The sequence below is a fragment of the Mustelus asterias genome, chromosome 7 (assembly GCF_964213995.1).
Source record: "Mustelus asterias chromosome 7, sMusAst1.hap1.1, whole genome shotgun sequence".
In the NCBI taxonomy this organism is placed as follows: Eukaryota; Metazoa; Chordata; class Chondrichthyes; order Carcharhiniformes; family Triakidae; genus Mustelus; species Mustelus asterias.
The window spans coordinates 139727120-139732119 of NC_135807.1; positions in this window are offsets into that span (position 1 = coordinate 139727120).

Sequence of the window (5000 nt, forward strand, 5' to 3'; positions counted from 1 at the left end):
GTTTGTTCCCGGGGAGGGAGGGGTCTGTTCCACGGGGAGGGAGATGGTCTGTTCCCCGGGGAGGGAGGGAGAGGGTTTGTTCCCGGGGAGGGAGGGAGAGGGTTTGTTCCCGGGGAGGGAGGGAGAGGGTCTGTTCCCGGGGAGGGAGAGGGTCTGTTCCCGGGGAGGGAGGGAGAGGGTTTGTTCCCGGGGAGGGAGGGAGAGGGTCTGTTCCCGGGGAGGGAGAGGGTCTGTTTCCCGGGGAGGGAGAGGGTCTGTTCCCGGGGAGGGAGAGGATCTGTTCCCCGGGGAGGGAGGGGTCTTGTTTATGATTTGTCTTTATTTTAATTTGTGTAGAGTTGAACCGGCAGAGATATTCAACATTCACTCCCTCCCGCCACCAACACTCCCAGTGGTCGCCGTGTGTACCATGTGCAGATACCAAACCGCTTTATTCTGTATCAATGGGTCAGTTACCATTGTGACAGAGTGAAGGAACAGAGCATTCGGCCCATTGAATCTGGTCCAGCAGTCAGTTAGATAATGATGATCTGTATCTTACCCTCCACCCCCACCTTTTGTTCCATAATTGTTAATACTTTGCTAACAGAATCTCTATCAATCTCAGTTCTGACAGTTCACCCGACCGTCCGGCACCAGCAGAGTTTTGGGGAAGAGTGTTCCAGATTTCCACACCTCTGTGTGAGGGAATTCTTCCTGACGCCACCCCGGAATATCCTTGCCGGAATTGTAAATTCATTCCCCCTTGTTCTGGATCCTCTGCCCCCACTATAGGAAATAGTTTCCGTCTAATGACCACACTGGATACTTTCATCGTCTTAAACCATTCGATTAGATCACCCCTTAATCTTCCACACTCAAGTGAAGACAGGTCTTGTCTGTGTAAACTGTCCATGATGTGGAGATGCCGGCGTTGGACTGGGGTAAACACAGTAAGATTTTAACAACACCAGGTTAAAGTCCAACAGGTTTATTTGGTAGCAAATACCATTAGCTTTCGGAGCGCTGCTCCTTCGTCAGATGGAGTGGAAATGTACTCTCAAACAGGGCACAGTGCTCCGAAAGCTAATGGTATTTGCTACCAAATAAAGCTGTTGGACTTTAACCTGGGTTGTTAAAACTCTTACTGTAAACTGTCCACACCATGTAGCCCTTTTCACTCTAGTGTGGTTCCGGGGAATTTGTGTAGCACCTCTCAAGGCTGAGATCCCCTTCCTGAGGTGTGGAGCTGACTGAATCCAAACCATTCCAGATTCTGGGATGTTTCTGTCAAGCTGGGAGACCAGGATTCCCAAATCCTGCTCAATACCCAGGATGCAGCCTCACTCAAACATTGGGAAGTGGCTCCCAGGATAACCGCTGTATTGTGTGGCATTCTTATTCATTTATCCGCTGTTTAACATGAGCAAATATGACATTCCTCAGTTCACAACCTCCACCCACCCCACAGCAAATAGAGAAATAAACAGCAGCATTTTACTCATTGGAATGGATGGGACTTCCTTTAATACTGGGCTGGGAAGGGTTAAATTGTCCTGAACCTTTCTGATGTTGCTGCAATACTGAAGATGAAGGTTCCTGGCTTCCGATGTTTAGGATGCTCCCAGGACGTTGCCTTTTTAAAAAAATCTTTCACAGGATGTGGGTGTCGCTGGCCAGGCCAGCACTTATTGTCCATCCCTAATTGCGCTTTAGAAGCTGGTGGTGAGCTGCTGCCTTGAACCGCTGCAGTCCCCGAGGTGTAGGTACACCCACAGTGCTGTTAGGGAGGGCGCTCCAGGATTTTGACCCAGCGACAGTGAAGGAATGGCAATATATTTCCAGGTCAGGATGGTGAGTGACTTGGAGGGGGGATTTGCAGGTGGGGGTGTTCCCAGGTATCTGCTGCCCTTGTCCTTCTGGGTGGAAGTGGTTGTGGGTTTGGAAGGTGCTGTTGAAGGAGTCTTGGTGAGTTGCTGCAGAGCATCTTGTAGATGGTACACGTTGCTCCCACTGTGTGTCAGTGGTGGAGGGAATGAACGCTGAAGATGGTGGGTGTATAAGAGAGTGAGTGGGTCTAGATGTTTCAGATGTCCATTCTCAGTGCTTGCTCCCATTATCACTGATATATGGAGTGTGTGCAGATGTTTCGAGGGCCCAGACTCAATGTTGACAGATGGACTGACTGACTAAGTCTCTTAATTCAACCAGAACGAGGGGATGCAGGGATAGAAACACAATCACTGCACCCTCTTGGCTCCAACTCTTATCTCAATGTTCCCTGTTTATTACTCAGAATGCTACACAGCAGCTGGAAAATATGCATTTGTGTTGGAGATAGTCTGGGATTGGTTTGGATTGTCTAATGGGTGAAAAATGTTCTGTGAGGATGTGGAAAGAGATACTTTTCCTGTCACTCACTGCAGGAAATTACGTCACTGGTAACTGCATCTCCATTGCAATCTTGACTAAGTAGCTCTCTGGTTGTGTGTGTGGAGTGAGATAATTGTGCTCCCATTCCTCCCCTCGCGGCTGGAAGCATGTGCTGATTTGGTGTTAGTTTGTAGAGAGTCTGCAATCTCTCAGTTCCACTGTTTGTGGAGCCAGGCTTCAGATTAGAGCAGTGTTCAGACTTTTCCAGCACTCCCATAACAAACCAGCCGCCCACCCTGCTGTGATCAGCCTGTTTCTGTTGTAAATTAATTAGATTGTCTGTCTCGGACTGTGTCTGGGGACCGCAAACCCTGATGAGGGGCTGTCACTCAGTGAGCTGACAGGACAGAAAGATACTATTTATTCAGAGATTCCAAATGTCGCCTGAACAGGCAGGGATCTGCTCTGCTGTGTTTCTGAAGCTAAACAACCTCAGCAAGAAACCCTGCATCAATATTACTGAACATATTTGTATATCTAATGTATATCAGACATAATATATGGTAATAACATATACATACCATTAAATAGACTAAAGATTATTCCAATAACTTTCGTCAGTGAATCATCAGTGAAACTCTACTTTCTCAGAAGACTAAGGAAATTTGGCATGTCAGCTACGACTCTCATCAACTTTTACAGATGCCCCATAGAAAGCATTCTTTCTGGTTGTATCACAGCTTGGTATGGGTTCCTGCTCTGCCCAAGACTGCAAGAAACTACAAAGGGTTGTGAATGTAGCCCAATCCATCACGCAAATCAGCCTCCCATTCATTGACTCTGTCTACACTTCCCACTGCCTCGGCAAAGCAGCCAGCATAATTAAGGACCCCACGCATTCTCTCTTCCACCTTCTTCCATCAGGAAAAAGATACAAAAGTCTGAGGTCACGAACCAACCGACTCTTCCCTGCTGCTATCAGACTTTTGAATGGACTTACCTTGCACTAAGTTGATCTTTCTCTACACCCTAGCTATGACTGTAACACGACATTCTGCATTCTCTCGTTTCCTTCTCTATGAACGGTATGCTTTATCTGTATAGTGTGCAAGAAACAATACTTTTCACTGTATGTTAATACATGTGACAATAATAAATCTAATCTAATCAATGATAAAAGATGAGAATGCTCTCACAACGAGTTCCAATAAACACCTTGGAAATGAGATGAAAGCTGATTTAAGATGATTGTACACTAATTATCATCCTGTTGCTGAGACAATCTCACTGGTTAATACTGAGAGAATCAGAGAATAGAGAAAGGCGATGCGAGAGAAAGTTAACAACAACTCAAACACCCATTAATGAGGAGAAAAGTGTAGGGCCTTACCTAATGAGTGAGAAACAACAGGAGATGAACCAGAAACTCGAGTCAATAATCCTGACCGACACCCCCGGCGCTGCACTGTCGGAGGGTCAGTGCTGAGAGAGTGCCGCATTGTCAGAGGGTCAGTGCTGAGGGAGTGCCGCACTGTCAGAGGGTCAGTACTGAGGGAGTGCTGCACTGTCGGAGGGTCAGTACTGAGAGAGTGCCGCATTGTCAGAGGGTCAGTGCTGAGGGAGTGCCGCACTGTCAGAGGGTCAGTACTGAGGGAGTGCTGCACTGTCGGAGGGTCAGTACTGAGAGAGTGCCGCATTGTCAGAGGGTCAGTGCTGAGGGAGTGCCGCACTGTCAGAGGGTCAGTACTGAGGGAGTGCTGCACTGTCAGAGGGTCAGTACTGAGAGAGTGCCGCATTGTCAGAGGGTCAGTGCTGAGGGAGTGCCGCACTGTCAGAGGGTCAGTACTGAGGGAGTGCTGCACTGTCGGAGGGTCAGTACTGAGAGAGTGCCGCATTGTCAGAGGGTCAGTGCTGAGGGAGTGCCGCACTGTCAGAGGGTCAGTACTGAGGGAGTGCTGCACTGTCAGAGGGTCAGTACTGAGAGAGTGCCGCATTGTCAGAGGGTCAGTGCTGAGGGAGTGCTGCACTGTCAGAGGGTCAGTGCTGAGGGAGTGCCGCATTGTCAGAGGGTCAGTACTGAGGGAGTGCCGCACTGTCAGAGGGTCAGTACTGAGGGAGTGCCGCATTGTCAGAGGGTCAGTGCTGAGGGAGTGCCGCACTGTCAGAGGGTCAGTACTGAGAGAGTGCCGCACTGTCAGAGGGTCAGTACTGAGGGAGTGCTGCACTGTCAGAGGGTCAGTGCTGAGGGAGTGCCGCATTGTCAGAGGGTCAGTACTGAGGGAGTGCCGCACTGTCAGAGGGTCAGTACTGAGGGAGTGCCGCATTGTCAGAGGGTCAGTGCTGAGGGAGTGCCGCACTGTCAGAGGGTCAGTACTGAGGGAGTGGCGCACTGTCAGAGGGTCAGTACTGAGGGAGTGCTGCACTGTCAGAGGGTCAGTACTGAGAGAGTGCCGCATTGTCAGAGGGTCAGTGCTGAGGGAGTGCCGCACTGTCAGAGGGTCAGTACTGAGGGAGTGCTGCACTGTCAGAGGGTCAGTACTGAGGGAGTGCCGCATTGTCAGAGGGTCAGTGCTGAGGGAGTGCCGCACTGTCAGAAGGTCAGTGCTGAGGGAGTGCCGCACTGTCAGAGGGTCAGTACTGAGGGAGTG